We start from the raw sequence: 17,731 nt of genomic DNA on the forward strand, positions 1-17,731 counted from the left end.
CTTATAGCACGCTTCAATTTCTGGAATCTTTTCCAACTACTGTGACGAAAGAAAGCAAAGAAACTCAGCTTCTTGCAGGTCCCAATAAGCGAGTAACTAAGACTACTCGTCTTGGAAAGCCTCACTTTTTCAGCGAAGACAAGAACCGATTCAATCAATTGAAATCAATGCGACTTCGTCCCACCAGGAAGGAATATTCTGAGGCGGGATATGTCGTCAGTGTAGAAAAAGAATCTTCTCATTCAGAAAATACCCTCTTATGTGCGAGACGACCCACCTCACACTCCCCCCCTTCTCTAATGCGCATATTGAGACTGAGCTTGCTTGCATCTGATCTAAGCCTATCGCGCCATGCATGTAAGTTAAAACGATATTCTGTTTATAGTGAAACAGATGCTAAATAAATGAGATAACTAAAAAGATTTGCATTAAATTCAAATATTTAAAGTTAAATGATAGGGTACCCATAAATTATGAAAGGAAACAAATAAGTCTGAAAGTAAAACTTAAACGGTAGTCTTGAATCTCAAAACTGAAAATGTGAAACATAAAAAAAATATTAAAATATGAGCGGAAGCAAGTAAACCAGTCCCCGGTGGCTCGTTCAAGGATTCTGCTTGTGAGTCGCCGGTGCATCTCTACCCTTACCTGAAACAACAACATGAGAAAGGATGAGTATAAAATACTCAGTAAGTAACCCCATTACTGGGGTCAGGCTAGGCATCTATGTCCTCTAGATGCCTACCTCTGGTGGAACATATAAACTCCTCTAGTCCCCATAAGACTTGTACATGAATAACTGGTTTTGATCCTATTGTAGTTAGGTATACCCACTACCTCTAGTAAGTCCCCTAGGACCCACAACCTCTGGTGAACCCTGAAAGAGACACCACCTCCGGTGAATCTTGAAGGAAACAAAGTCTCTAGTGAATCCTGAAGAAAAGCACCACCTCTAGTGAATCCCAAAGGAAATACAACCTCTGGTGAATCCCAAAGGAAAACACCACCTCTAGTGAATTCGAAAGGAAACATAACCTCCGGTGGATCCCGAAAGAAACCACCACCTCTAGTGAATCCCGAAGGACACACAACCTCTAGTGGCATCTAACTAATCAGTGAGGACACTATCACAATCTCAACATCACAAGTATCATAACATGGTTCCATAACATACATATACGTCTCAACATCCTCAGATCAAATACAATCCCATAGAATAAATATCATCTCATGCTAGCGTTCAAGTATCTATATGCACATTTAATCTTTCAGATGCTCATACGAAAACATATATCGATTATACTATACTATCAGTCTGTCATGCTATCGTTCTGTCATAATATCAATCTGTCATGCTAGCATACATTTAGTGCCTGATGAGCAGTTTCAATAGTAAGATTACTTACCTCTAATCGCAAACTCTAGGTACTAGCAAGCTTAACCTTTTCCTTGCCCAACGAAACCTTGAACCAAACCAAAGTAACAAACAAGCAAATATGAAATTTCAATCTCTATGCACAGTTTTAAAACCACTAATCCTAAACCAAAAGCTTCTTAACAACTTAACGAAAACCCACAGGATCAAACTTAAATCACCGAAAATAAAAACACTAGGAAACCTCAAGATCCAAACCTAACACCCAAACATCATGGCAAATTATTTTAGGTCACAGTCCATAGTTCAATCAAACTTAAATCGAGTAATTTATAAACATACAACATGCTTAACAACCCAAACGAGTTTAGAGCCTTACCCATCACAAAAATTCGTCGACTACACATTTAGTCAGTTGGATGACCACTTCAACAACCTGAAATTTTGCCCTAACATCCAAAATACGACGAATATACCAACAAATCAAGGCCAAACTCTAGTGACTGCTAAAAATCCTCAAGAAACCCAATCAAAAACAATTTAAACTTACCCTTAATCCAAGATTCCAACGAAGATCAAAGCGGACTCGACACGGCAAGGACGATGACGACCAGCAGTAGTGCGACTAAGGCATCAAATGTGCTGCTGGAGTGATGGACATGCGGCTGGAGCGGCGCATGGAGGGGATGTAAATGAGTGGCTCGACTGAACGGAAGAGCGACGATGGACGATTGCAGCTTGCAGACGAGCGGCACGTGGCTAGGAGAGTTGGTTAGGCAACGTGAGCATAGGCGAAGCTCTCGAGCGACGCTGAGCAGACGGATCTGGCGTGCGAAAAAGATTGGCTGGTGGCACGACTAGAGCTGAGACGAGACAGTTGATGGCGAAAGGGCTGGTCGACAAGGTGACATGCTGGGTCAATGGTCGGAGATGAGGGGTGGTCTCGGGCGGCATGCTGAAGAAAATAAAATTAGGGGGTGTGCGGGTTAAACGTGAGGGGTGAGAGAGAGACAGAGATTGAGGGTTTTTTTAAAAAGAAAATGAAAAATAAAATTTTAATTCATTTTACTTTATTTTCTTTTCTTTTCTTTTATTCTTTCCTTCTAGACAAACCCAACTATAATTGTATAGATATATAAAATCCTCTCCTCTTCCTCTTCGAAACAAAATTCCAAAATTAGAAGTCAAATCCCCAATTTAAATTAAATCTCAATAATAAAAATTTAACTTCCAAAATTCCAAAAATGTCATTAATTAATATAAATCACTGAAATTACATTACCAACAAAATTTAAGGTGTTACATTCTTCCCACACTTACAAAACTTTCGTCCTCGAAAGTTACTCCTGGAACAGCTCCGGGTACTGGGTCCTCGTTTCATCCTCTCGCTTCTAAATGACTTCCTTGAACTTATGATTCTGCTATAAGACTTTCACAAATGTTATCTCCGTGCGGCGTAATGTTTTCACCTCTCTGGTGAGAATTTCTACGGGCTTCTTCTCGTAACTCAGGTTGTCATTCAACTGCAACGGCTCAAAGTCAACGACATAGGATGGATCTGTCACATACTTTCTCAGCATCGAAACTTGGAAGACATTATGAACTGAAGACAGCGATGGAGGCAATGCCAATCGATAAGTTATGAGGCCAATTCACCCCAAGATCACGAAAGGCCCGATAAAACTCAGACTCAACTTCCCTTTCCTGCCAAACCTACAAACACCATTCATATGTGCCATCTTTAAAAATACTTTATCACCAGTCTAAAATTACAGGTCCTTACGTCTCACATCGACATAGCTCTTCTGTCTGCTTTGAGCTATTTGCATACGAGCCCTAATCTTCTATATTGCCTCATTCGTGGTCTGCATTAGCTCAGGTTCTAACAATTTCCTCTCTCCTACCTCATCCCAACACACAGGAGACCTGCAACTCTTCCCATAAAGGGCCTCAAAGGGCGACATCCCAATAGTAGACTGGTATCTGTTATTATAAGCAAATTCCATCCAATGTAGGTGAGCATCCAAGCTCCCTGAAAACTCTATGGCACATGCATGAAATATGTCTCCCAATATCTGATTCAATCGCTCTGTCTGCCCATCAGTCTGCGGATGAAAAGTTGTACTGAAATTCAGTCGTGGCCCCAAAGCTGCCTGAAGACTCTTCCAGAAGTTAGACGTGAAACGAGGGTCCCTATCTGACACAATGGACACAGGCACTCGGTGCAATCTCACCACATCCCTCAAGTATATCTGCGCCCACTTATTTACTGAAAAAGTAGACTTCCTAGGTATGAAGTGCGCTAATTTTGTGAGTTTGTCTACCACAACCCAAATCACAGTGAAACCCTTTGCGGTCCGAGGCAACCCCACAATTAAGTCCATAGACAGATGCTTCCACTTCCATTCTGGCACACTCAATGGTTGTAACAAACCTACTGGCTTCTATCTCAGGGCTTTCACTTGCTGGCACACCAGGCACTTACTGACGAACTTAGCTATCTCTCTTTTCATGTCATTCCACTAGTAATAACGTTTCAAGTCCTGATACATCTTGGTGGTGTCAAGATGAATTGAAAACAGGGATCTGACAAAAACTCGTTCTTAATATCATTATTCGCTGGCATGCACAAACGTCCCTGATAGAGGAGACCACCTTCCGCTGATACCAAGAATTCACCATCATGGCCTGACTCTACCCTACAAACTCTCTTCTCCAGATAAGGGTCACATCGCTGCGCATCAATAATTCTCTGCCTTAGACTCGGTTGCATTGACAACTATGCTAACTGTGTCATTACTTTCCCCACTTCCACTACAATCTCTGCCCACTCTAGCTCCTTACACAAATGAGCCTATCAGTAATGAGGGCTGCTGAATGGGCTACATTTCTGCTTAGGGCATCTGCTATTACATTCGCCTTCCCTGGGTGGTACAAAATTTTGCAGTCATAATCCTTCACAAACTCTAACCACCTTTGTTGTCTCATGTTCAACTTCTTCTGAGTGAAGAAATATTTTAAACTCTTGTGGTCAGTGAAAATCTGTATCTTCTCTCCATATAAGTAGTGCCTCAAGATCTTGAGAGCGAAAACTATTGCTGCCAATTCCAAATCATGTGTGGGATAGTTTTGTTCATGCTTCTTTAACTGACGAGAAGCATAAGCAACCACTTTGCCTTACTGCATCAGCACACACCCCGATCCTTTCTTGGATGCGTCACTCTAGATAACGAAACCACCTGATCCATTTGACACTATAAGAACTAGGGCTGAAACCAACCTCTATTTGAGATCCTAGACACAGCTCTCACAAGCCTCATTCAAAATGAAAGGAGCTCTCTTCTGGGTCAACTGAGTCAATGGGGTGTCTATTCGAGAGATATCCTTTACAAATCACCTGTAGTAGCCTGCTAACCCCAAGAAGCTGCACATCTCGCTAACTATGGTTAGACGAGCCCAACTCGTAACTGCTTTAATCTTTGCAGGATCCATGGAGACTCTTTCCTTCGATACTACATGCCCTAGAAAGGACACCAGCCTCAACCAAAACTCACATTTAGAGAACTTAGCATACAACTTATTGGCCCTCAACGTCTCCAAAACTTTTCAAAAATGCTCCTCATGTTCTGCCACGGTTTTGGAATAAACCAAAATATCATTAATGAAAACTATTACAAAGGTGTCGAGGAATTCCTTGAACACCCTATTCATCAAATCCATGAATATGGATAGAGCGTTCGTCAAACCAAACGACATCACTATGAACTCATAATGCCCATATCTCGAACGGAAGGTTGTCTTGGGTATATCACTGTTCTTTATCCTCAGGTGATGATATCCGAACCGAAGATCAATCTTCGAGAACATCATAGCTCCCTGCAACTGGTCGAACAAGTCATCAATCCTAGGGAGTGGATATTTATTCTTTATGGTCACTTTATTTAATTCTCTATAGTCAATGCACAAACGCAATGACCCATCCTTCTTCTTTACAAAAAGTATTGGTGTACCCCATGGTGACACACTGGGTCGTATGAAGCCTTTATCCAACAACTCTTGCAACTGCGCTTTAAGATCCCTCAACTCTGCTGATGCCATCCTGTATGGAGCTTTCAAAATGAGAGTTGTGCCTGGATCCAACTCAATAGAAAAATCTATCTCCCACTGAGGGGGCAGTCTGGGAAGATCCTCGGGAAAATCTCTTACTACTGACTCTGAAGTTAAGGTGACTTGAGCCTCTTTAGTGTCAATCACACTGGCCATCATACCCCAGGCTCTTTGGTCAAACAATCTACTGGCCTTCAATGCTGAAATCAAGTTGGGTAGGATCATGGACTCAACCCATTTAAACTTAAAAATAGCTTCTATAGGAAGGTTAAAGATGACCTCCTTACGGGAGCAATCTATGCTAGCATGATTAGTAGCTAGCCAATCCATGCCCAATATCACATCAAAATCACGCATATCTAAAATTATCAAGATCACATCTAATGCATGATTTGCTACCTCTACCTGACATGCCTTTATCTTTTTAGTAGCTAACATGATCTCCCCTAATGGAGTGGAAATAGACAAGGCAAAGAGAAAGGTTCTGGCTCTAACATGGCATGCTTTACAAATATGGAGGATATAAACAGGTGCAAAGAACCGCAGTCAAACAAAACTAAAGAATGGTGCCCCAGGATGGAAGCGTACCTGTCATAACTGTGTCCAACTTCTCCGCCTCACACCGAGTGGTAGAAACACTCTACCCTGCTGCTGTTGACGACTCGGGCCTCCCTGAAATGAGCTTACGGGCTAGCCGCTGGTTCAAACAGATTCCTCCTTGGGCATTTCTTTGACATATGCCCCTTCTAACTACACCGAAAACAAACCTCAGTGCTGACTAGGCAACGTCCCCAGTGATGCCTACCACAAATAGTATAGATCGGCTTATCTTCCTTGACTGTCACAACTTGAGAGCCCTGCTATCCCCTTGACATGACGCATTAACTGTGTTCTGGTTCCTTTGCTGATGCTCAGGAGCCCTTGGCTCAGCCTTCCTTTTCTGTCCTGTAGAGGTCCCAATTTCGAGCGACTTCCTATACTCTTCTCCCTCCTGGGAGTTAGCATCAATCCTCATGGCGGCCCGCAGGGCCGCATCATATGTCTTGTGGTCCAAGGCATGTACCATACCTCGCAATCTGCTTCTCAGACCATGGACGAACCTCCCTATCCTCGCTGCCTTGGTGGCTACTAGCTCATGGGCAAAGTGGGACATCTTATCAAAATTCCTGCTCATATTCCTCTACCGACATAACTCTCTATTTCAAGTTCAAGAACTCTGCTTGCTTGTTGTACCAGGTGTTGGCTGAAAAATACTTCTCATAAAAACGCTCCTTAAACTACTCCCAGGTTGCAAGTCCCTCATGGTATCAATCATTTTCTCTGTTGAATGCCACCAAATCTCTACGTTGCCAATCGGCATAAAAACTGCACATTAGAGCTTGTGCTCTTCCAAGCACTTCATAAAACGAAAAATCGACTTGATTGATGATAGCCACATCTCTGCTTTAGTGGATCCCTCATGATCCATCGAAGGAGCGAGGGTCAAACTTCCTAAAATCCCTCAAGGGCTTAGCCTCAAGAGACAGGTACTTCATGTCTCGATTCTGCAATCAGGACTGCTGCAACGACTCAGGTGGCACCTGTTTCTTCTAAGGCTAGTTTTGGGCAATCTATCCTGCCATCGTATTATGGATCAACTCCTGTAGTCTTTCCATTAGGGAGGATGCAATGGTTTCCTCAATTCATGCCTCCATTGCCTTCTCATCAACTTGGGTCCTAGGTGGATTCAGAGCTGTTAGAACGGTCTAGCTACCCTCGACTCCCGCTTTCTACACCCCTAGAGGGGGAGGATCCTGAACTCGTAGATGTTGCACTTGGGGTTCCTGAACCCCTCTTCTAACAGTTTTTCTTGCTCTAAGCTTAGATGCCATGACTTGTCATGAACTCACAAATCAACTCTCTATCTCTGGGTCTTTCTCAAAAAGACATGCTACTGAAACATTACATCACTAATCTCATATATGTACTGAAAACTTTCATTAGTAGGATATACATAGTGATGACAAGGAATCCGTTACTAGGCCACAAGGACTATCTAGACTTACGTACTAAGTTAGTCTTCAAAACCCTAAACATGGGCTCTGATACCAACTGTCACGACCCGACCCCCTAGGACTCAAGCTAAGCCGTTACTAACGCATGCATGCATGTAAGTTAAAATGATATTTTTTTTTATAGTGAAATAAATGCTAAATAAATGAGATAACTAAAAAGATTTGCATTAAATTCAAATATTTAAAGTCAAAGGATAGGGTACCCATAAATTATGAAAGGAAACAAATAAGTCTGAAAACAAAACTTAAATGGTAGTCTCGAATCTCAAAACTGAAAATGTAAAACATAAAAGAAATATTACAATATGAGCGGAAGTGTGTAAACCAGTCCCTGGTGGCTCATTCAAGGATTCCTCTTGTGAGTCGCCGGTGCATCTCGATGCATTATTTTATGCGATGAGATAATGAAGTAGAATGCGATGGTGGAATATGCGTTGAGCATGCAAGTTTTCTCAATAAGACCCAAGTATAAATCCTACTGAGTTGCCTGGTAAGCCCAGGGTCGAACATAGAGACTAACGAAAACAATATGCGATGGTAATTTTATATCATTTTGCGGTAACAAATAAATCAAAGTGTTGGTTGGTTTGTTGTTTAAGGTATAAAATGTATGTGGCGGATTTGAGGGAAGAGTAATTATGCGATAGATACACTAAGTATGCAAAGGAACTAGTTGAGAAGGTCTTTAGCTAGCGTTTCCTGAGAATGAGTTCAAGCTATGCGATCATGCTACCCTCATGCGGCAGCAATTCATTTTCCAATGCAAATGGGATGGCTTCTAATTTTAGGACGCATGTGATGAATGCGATAATGTCTATTGAGCTTATTTCTAAGTTTCTACTTCTTGCCTATGCGATGATGCAAGATGCACACAAGGACAAGGTGACCGCATACAATTATATCCTATCTCTAGGGTGCATGTGATGCGTTAATAGCAAGCAGAACTTATTCCTAAGCTTCTATCTCTTGATTATGTGTTTCTAATCTGACTCTCCCAAGCCTAGATTCTAATCTGACTTTTCCAAGCCTAGATTCTATCCTTAGACTACCCTCTCGAGTATCTCTAATGGACGAATGACGCATATATAATATAAGATGATCGCATAGAATGAAGATCCCAGGCTATGCTGGCTAAGTGCTTCTCAACCCATTCAACAGATTTAGCTACTCATGTGTAATGTAAAGAGAGTAAACAGATATAAAGATGCAATTTTAATTTTATAAATAGGTTCAGAGTACAAAATGACAATGGAAAATAAGGGTAGAGAACCTGGTAGCAATCCCTTGCTTCCCAAGGCTTTTACACTGTGTTATCTCTATTCTGCCCAAAAGATGTTCTTGCTTCCGCAAGAGTTGGCCCTCTCTCTGGTTTCGACGCTTCCCAGCACTCTTCCAAGTTCGCCAAGATGATCTCTCGATATAATCTCTCTTCACTTGCTTCCGCCTTCTAAGTAAAAGTAAAAGAAAAATTATGAACAAGGTTAACTTCTATCTATATGTTGAACTCCGTAAACTGAGTAAACTCCTCTACTGAAGGTGGCCTTCGGTATTTATAGAGCTTCAGGGTGAAAAGATTCTTCTTTCTTATGATTGCACTGATGGGATGGCATTAGTTCTCTGTCTGATGCGCTGAATAATTGTCACCGAAAAGTTGAGTGCACTTGCTATAGTAGGTTCTTAACGGCTTGTCAACTTAATTTAGAATTGACCGTCATCAGCTTTCTGTCCCATCGTGATTTATTAAGCTTTCACCCAGATGCGCCCACCTTGATGCGTTGGCTCTATGCAGCCACCTCCTTGAGCAGATTGAGCGCAAATGATCGCATACCCTTGCGGTCGCAATCTCTCAATGCGCTCGGACGTTAATTTCTTTGGATCGCATTTCCGCCTTGCGTCAACGCATTTTCCTGCATAAAATATATAAGTTAGCTGTTTTAATGCGATGGACGCATTCGATCGCAATGTTGTGAACTTAATGCTTTTGGACGCAATATTATATATTTTTACCATCGCATCCTGCATTGTTTTATAACTTTGCGCTGTAATAACGTGCATTTCTGCCCGTTATCACATCTCTACACTTACCTGAAACAACAACGTGAGAAAGGATGAGTATAAAATACTCAGTAAGTAACCCCACTACTGGGGTCAGGCTAGGCATCTATGTCCTCTAAATTCCTACCTTTAGTGGAACATATAAACTCCTCTAGTACTCATGGGACTCGTATATGAATAACTGGTTTTGATCATACTGTATATAGGTATACCTACTACCTCTATAAAGTCCTGTAGGACCCACAACCTTTGGTGAACCCCGAAGGAGACACCACCTCTAATGAATCCTGAAGGAAAACACAACCTGTGGTGAATCCTGAAGGAAAGTACCACCTCTAGTGAATTCTGAAGGAAACACAACCTCTGGTGAATCTCGAAGGAAAACACCACCTCTAGTGAATCCGGAAGGAAACACAACCTCTGGTGGATCCCGACGGAAACCACCACCTCTAGTGAATCCCGAAGGACACACAACCTCTAGTGGGCATCTAACTAATCAGTGAGATCTATCACAATCTCAACATCACAAGTATTATAACATGGTTTATGAAACCTAGATTTCCATTTTCCCTACTTAAGCAGGAAATAAAATGGATTAACTAAGTATAAGTTAAATCCTATGTTAAAGAGAAGGAAAATTCTAAGTGTTTAAATAGATTATTGAGTAGCTTTGAGTTAAGCCTTAACTAGTGAAAGTTTGGTTAAGTATGATGCCAAAAAGGAACCATGCGTTGGAAGCCAAGAAAGAAATGGCTTAAGTATTTGACAATATGTTGGCCTTGTGCTAAGCATTGGTGTTATGCCATGCGTTGGCCATGAACATTTGAAAGGTTATTTGGGCATTGAAAGGGGCTAAAGTATGGCCAAGAGGAAAGGCTATGCAGGGACAAGCATGCGGCAGCCAATGTCTTGAGAGGTTAGCAAAGCATGTGGCAGCCTCAAGTTGCGCGGACATTGGCACTCGCCATTGGAGTTGCATGCGCTGGTTGATCGTGTAGTAAATAATCAGTGCTACACTATGAGGTATACGATCGTGTAGTAAATGAGCAGCGCTACACGATGGGTTATGTGATCGTATAATAAGCGATTGGCGCTAGACGATGAGGTAGGCGATCGTGTAGACGGGCGGCCGATCGTATAGAAAATGCAGTAGGCGATCGTGCGGAACGGTGAGGCACTAAATGATAACGCTATGCGATGGCCGATAACACTATGCGATGGTGCTATGCGGCACACTATGCAGTGATGCTATGCGGCAACACTATGCGGTGGTGCTATGCGGCAAAGCTATGCGATGGTGCTATGCGGCAATGCTATGCGATGATGCTATGCAGCAGCCTTGCTAAACGATAAGCTCGGCGATGAGACACGCCATGGTGAACGCATGGTGAAACATCTTGCGTTGCTAAGACTTGCGGTACACGAGGCTTATGAGGTTAGTTGCGTTGGTCTTGAAAAAGAGACTAAGGACGTTGATAAGCAATTAAGACATACATGCGATGGTCATAAGGGATGTGTTAAGGCGATGGTAAGTTATATCATGAGGCGTTGAGTTGAGACTTAGCTTGACTCAAGGGTTGACATACGTTGGAGATGTGTTATATGTGTTGGACATCTGAGGGCATGTGGGCGCATAGGACAAGGCTTGAGTAAATAGTATGCGTTGAAGAGGGTTGGTCATAATCCTAGTTGAGCACATAGGCCAAAGGTAAGCCATGCGGGAGAGGAAGGTATGCGGCCAAGGATGCAATGCCTTGAGTTTAGTACGACTCAAGTTATGCATTGATGAGAAATCCAGGGGTTGATGATGGCTAACCGAGAAAAGGACATGCGGCCAAGGACGAGCCTTGCGAGCATCTAGCATATGTAACCAAGTTGCGTCAATGGGATGCACAAGGTAAGGTTGCGTTAATTAGAAATGGCACAATCAAACAAACATAAGTTTGATTTTAGAAATTCATCTTTGGGAAAACAATTCCACAATCAACAATAATCACATAGCAAAATGTAATCTCCTCAGCCTATCTGCTGGAAAAGCCTGACATGATTATGTATTTTTCTCGGGTATTCTCCGTGAATAACTTGTGATGACCAACGTGGACATAAGCTCAATACCCTATAACCCGTCAACTGTGCACATGTCAACATTTCTTGTTAGCCATGTTTGGGTATGCTAACAATTCCAGCCAGATATTCTGACAATCCTAGTCCAGCGTCCCACCAAGCACGCTAACAATATCTTGGGTATGAATCCCATTTCCTAATGCAAATATACATGCATTGTGACAACAATACAAATCAAATATCCAGACAAACATGTTTCCCGATCATGCCAATATTTCAAACACAACCTATATATATAATCACATATATATATATATAGAAATCAATCATACAAACAATAGAATAACTACTCACCTTGGTTGGTTAGGAACTTTCCTTACCAAAGTTCCTTAGGTTTCCTTGGTTTCCCTTTTGAACCCTAAATTCGCGATTCAATTATCAGCTTAGATTACTCATAGTTTCAGAATTATTTTAAGATACTTCCTTTTGAAAATATGTTCTAAAATGTCTCAGGAAGCTTACCCTAAAATATTAGCTTAGAACTCCTCGTGGTTTGGCCGGAATCACTATAACATCAAGGCTGGCCCAAGTTTACCCGACAGCTCCACCCTTCCGTCTTTTCATCATTGTCCAGCCTGATTCCTTGGAGCTTTTTCTCCGGCAGCCCTACCCTAGAAACTAGACTCACGTAGCTTTCAGGTGGCTTGGAAATCACTCCAAATGCACGAGTATTTTGGGAGATATCCTCGTCTCAATTTGATGCTACTTTCTGTCCTTTCTGTCCGACAACATCTTCCCCTCTTGGAATCTCTTGACCAACGCATGGTCTTTCTACCAACGCATGTGTTCCTTCATCAACGCATAGTATCCTCCCAATTAGTCCTCATATATTCTTCCTAATGTCCTTTTGAAGAGAATTCAAGTTATCATTGGAAGTCCTTGGCCTTATTTATAGGCATCCAGAATCTCTCCAAGGCCGATACCTTCTACTTGGCTGCATGTCCAAGTGTCTTTTCCCTACACTATTAACGCAATATTTACGTCATCGCAATCCAAGGTGTCTTCCTCTTCTTTAGCCAACACATAACGCTTAAATTTGCATGTCTTCTTGTGCATCCACCTCATTTGTTTAAGGCCTAAGATTTCTCCCCAACAAGCCACATGTCCAGATGACGACCTTGAATGCGTCCATCAAATCTCATATGCATCCATCTATCGCAAATGCGTTCATCTAACCATAAAATGCGTTCATTCAACCTCAAATGAGTTCATCCAACTTCATATGCGTCCATCCTTCATATGCATCCATCTGACTGGCGTAACACACTTATGTCCAGACACCACCCATTGGCGCATGCGTCCATCCCATCTTTGCGCCCTTGAGGTTCCTTTTTAATCTCAACATCATACCCTTCAAGCCATTGCCGCCTAACATCTTTCCCCATATGCGACCTACCATACCTTTGGTAGCAACAATCTCTATATAACTGGGTACCTTACCGTACCTTCGGTACCAATGTCCAGGAGTAGGTTTTACATACAAAGCATAAAACATTTTAACTTTACATGAATCTTTATCATAAACCAACTTACTATGGGAAATCCTTGAAGAGCTTAGTCTCACACTAAAACATGGCATAAAGCTTAATTGGAATGCACAGAAGTTATATATAAAATATGTCGTTAAGCTATAAATCATGCGTTCAACATAAATTTCCAATACTTAAATCATGCATAAAAAAAATCAAGTTAAAACTAACTATGCGTTGTAAATCCATTAGTAAAACACTTAGTAAACATTTAAAAACTTGTCACTCACTATCTTTTAGTTACTTCCTCAAAGGGTTGTAGGTCTCCTCTATATGTGTTTGTCATGTAAACATAATTGAGCCTTTGGTTAATGCCTTTAGCTCCATCTTAAGCTTTCACCATTCAACTTTAACATATACTAAGTCCAAATCTAGTTCAACGCATCATCTCATTCCTTTTTACTTGACACATCCTCAGCACATAGGTACTCAGCACAATACCATCCTTAACCAGATTTTACCTTGCGATTAGTTAGGTGGGTAGCAATCCACACACGAGTGCTCAATGACTCCAAGATGTGCCTACCGCCTATGTTATGGATGTTCGTGGTTGTAACCCTCAGCACGCCTCTTAGATTGCACACAACCTCTTACGCACCATGCATGCACACTTTGGCCAGCGCCTGTTTACTCTGTCGCATACCCTCGCCGATGCACGCGCTCGCCCATGCTTGGCCTCATCCGGTTAACTGCTTGCTTATGCTTGGGTGGCAGCTACTTGCTTGTTCATCTAACCAAAATTATAGATTTAATTTCCAGCTTGAATAACTTAAATTCCAGACTTAATCTCATTAAACTTTCTTCTAAGAACTTATTACCAAATATCTTAACTAAATTACCTTAAAATTCCAGACTTTGATTCCTCTCCACGAGCTTAGAATTCACAAATCTTTACAACCTATCTAAGTAACCTAAGAATCTCGAGCACTTGAGAAATTCTTCAGCTTTCAGCTCAATTCCATGAGAATTTTCCTCCGGCAACCTTGGATTAACTTCTTCACTGTTCAAACTTTATGTTGGCAACAATTTTTCTTCTTTAGCACGAGTAGAATGCCCAAATCGAGTTCCTCATTTCTAACTTTCTTTTATATTAAGGGTTGCATGATCAAATAGCATCCTTGAGATGACATCTAGCGCACTAATACTCATTTATGGCCTCTAATCAAGCCACTTAGCCTATTAACTAGGTGATTAAGCTGAATGCTTAAATCTTTCACCAACACTAGCGCCTAAGCTAGTCTTCCTTCTCGCCCAAAGCATACCTCAACTAGCGCCACACACCCTTGCCCACTTCATCACTAGCCAACACATACACAAGATTTGTCTTAGGCCTTTACTAACCTTCAAATGGCCTACCATATGCCTACCATACGCTGACCTAGGTAAGCTCAGCTGCTTGCATACTATCCATCTTAGGCCTTTACTAACCTTCAAATGGCCATTGATACATGCCTCTTGTTAGACTTGGCCAATTTCCTCCCTTGGACCCTTGAGCCCATAGAAGATCATGCCGTCCTCGCATTTAATTTTTTTTATTTCCATCTAAGTGTTAGTTCTCTTATCTCATCGGAGAGCACAATTATTAACACTTAGAAAAATTCCTACTTCCTTTATCTTGGTTCACGCTTACCTCTATTTGCCTTAACCTTTCAAAATTTCTATAAGTGTTGGCTACCCTTACCACCTGAGAGCACTCGCTTTCAACACTTCAAAAAAAATTTCCTCATATTTATTGCTACATACGTACTCATTATATCTTCCCTATCATTTCAACTATTACAAACATTATAACTATATGCTCATAAGAACTAAACAAATAATCAGAAGGACTTAAACATAATTAACTAGTAAAATAGGTTTAAGGGTTTACACTTTACGCCTAGGTGAAAAGAGATTCACTAGAATGTAACTTAGTTTTACAAAGTACAATTCAACTAAGATTACAGATCAATTTTACACATAACCGAATGCTAACTAGCAGGCTAGGCTCCCCCTAACTGTTGGGATTGGTGTCCTAATTCTCCCAGAGTCTCGTTATTTGTAATATATACACATTGTTGTGAATAAAATAAAAGTTATTTTATCTGGCATGTTCTCATATCCAATAAACAAAGCTTCACGACTATTGTATGTAAACTTAAGCATGTATATGAGATATACAAGTGGATCATGCCTTAAGTGATAGCCTAAATAGGTCTGTAGTATATGAATTAAGAAGGGATTCCTGATTCTGGTGACACTACGGATACTACCCGCATTATAGAAGTTTACAAGTGTTGTGAACTACTAAAAAATGGTAGATCCTGGCCATTCATGTAGAGACATGCGAGAGAGGGTGTCCTATACAAAGAGTTTGTATAAGACCGGACCACGGGATTATTCGTCTATGTATATAACGTCATTGATACTGGAGGCTTACATCTTACCTAAACGACCATAAGTGACACAACCTCGATCCTGAGTGTTTTGGGAACTCCTGCCTTTGAGGGCGGTTCTTTGATTAGTATGGGTGAGAGTGGCCAAATTTCCAACTCAACATGCCTACCTTTTTGAGGACTTGTCTGATTTGGAAGCTGGGGACTCAGTTACACAAGATGAAACTCACTCCTTCAGGCTCCTTCCCCGAAGCAGGGGTAAGTAGATAGATTGCTCCCTTAAGGGCTGATTCTAGGGCTTGAACATAGTGGCCACAACTTCTCTTTGGAAGAGAGGACTCGGTCATAGTAGGACTATGACTTATATTCATTAGAGGGATCGGTGGTACTTAAGAAGTTAAATGTACCTACAGAGGCATAACGGTTAGTGGAGTGTTATCACACGTAAAGAGTTAAATGATTTACGAGCGATCTGTGAAGGGTTATCACACTGTTGATTGATTGATATGGACACATAATATATCTGTAATAAGAAGAGTTCAGCTGTCAGTCTTTAGTGGAGTGCTTGACAATTAACGGATGATGGATCTCGTGACTAAAGAGTTTAGTCAGTTATTCAAGTACCATTGAAGCTTCGAGCTACAGGTCCATAAGGTCCCCTTGGTAGCTCAATGGATTCAAGTTGAGGATCAGTTCTTGGTGTTGATTTGAAATGTTTAAATTGACAAGATGTAATTCAATTATATATGATATGATTGGTATGATGTATGAGATACAGCTAGTGGAGGATTAATGTAAATGAGATTTACATTAAGGACCATAAAACAGAAAAAGAGTTATGGTTTATATGTTTCATGAGATGAAATATCAAAACTATAGGTTATAAATATAATATGGTAAGTTGGTTATCATATATATTTATAATAATATTAATTATTGGATAATTATCTCTTTTTCTCTAATAACCAATCGAGTGGGAGGTTATTGGTGGTCTCATGGTAACCGTGAGATAAAAGGAAAATTGTTTTCCTAAATTTAGTAAGATTTGCAGAAGTTGTTAATTGAGATTTTTATTCTCGAAAATTTTCTCACGGCGGCTGTCAAGTAAATTAGATTTGCTAAACGACAGCTGAAGAGAGACTAGACGATTGTGGAGTGTGTCTATACGATAGTCACTTAGCTGGTCGATTAGCTAAATGATTGTGCAGCTTCTGCTAAACGATCTCATAGCTTTTGTTAAGCGATTGGGCATCGTCTATACGATAGACCTCTGTCATCTCCCTCTTGTTCAATCGTTTACACGATTGTTCCTCCGATCTCTTCCTCTAACCAAGTCCACACAGAGCCCATACTTATGGATTCTCACACCGAGAATACCAAGGTAGTCATTGTGGTGGTGTCGTACTCAACTCGACACAGTTGAGGTTATTTGGAGGCCGTTCGTGGTGTTCGTGTGGAGTCCGCTGTGTTCGTGATCTTGAAGATCACAGTATTCGAGTTCTTTGTTGATCGTGAGGTATTGCGGTCATGGTGGATGAGCGTTCATATGTTACAGTCTTGGAGATTGTTCGAGCGGTCCTGATCAAGAAAGATTGAAGATGAGTCTTCAAAGGTATGTTAATTTCTTCCCTTGATCTTAAGTAAAACATGTTGTAATTTTGTTTTGTGCATAGACTGTATTGTTTCTGTTTCTTGATTGTAATTGTGAATGTTCATATACGAATGAAATTTGGAACGATCCTTCTGCTGCTCATGGAAATCTTCATGTCCGATGTCCTTCACTAACTTGGAAACTGCTATAGATGAGTCTGCAGATTCAGGCTTTCCCTAAATTTGATGCCACCACCAACGACTTCACATCATTTTCACCAATTAGTTGAATACTCTCCTAACTAGCACTTCTTTGTAACAGAATGATAGATTGACTTGGACAGACCAAGCTTCAAAAGGATCTGTTCACCTTCTTTGTCTTTTGTATAACCTGTAGATTCAGACGATTGTTCTTTTCACCAAAAACATTTAGTAGAGTAACTTACTCAATAATATATAACTTGCCCTAATTTAAGAGCAAGCACATAATTAAATATAACACCAAGAAGGAAAGAATCCCAC

Source organism: Benincasa hispida, chromosome 6 (genome assembly GCF_009727055.1).
Source record: "Benincasa hispida cultivar B227 chromosome 6, ASM972705v1, whole genome shotgun sequence".
Lineage (NCBI taxonomy): Eukaryota > Viridiplantae > Streptophyta > Magnoliopsida > Cucurbitales > Cucurbitaceae > Benincasa > Benincasa hispida.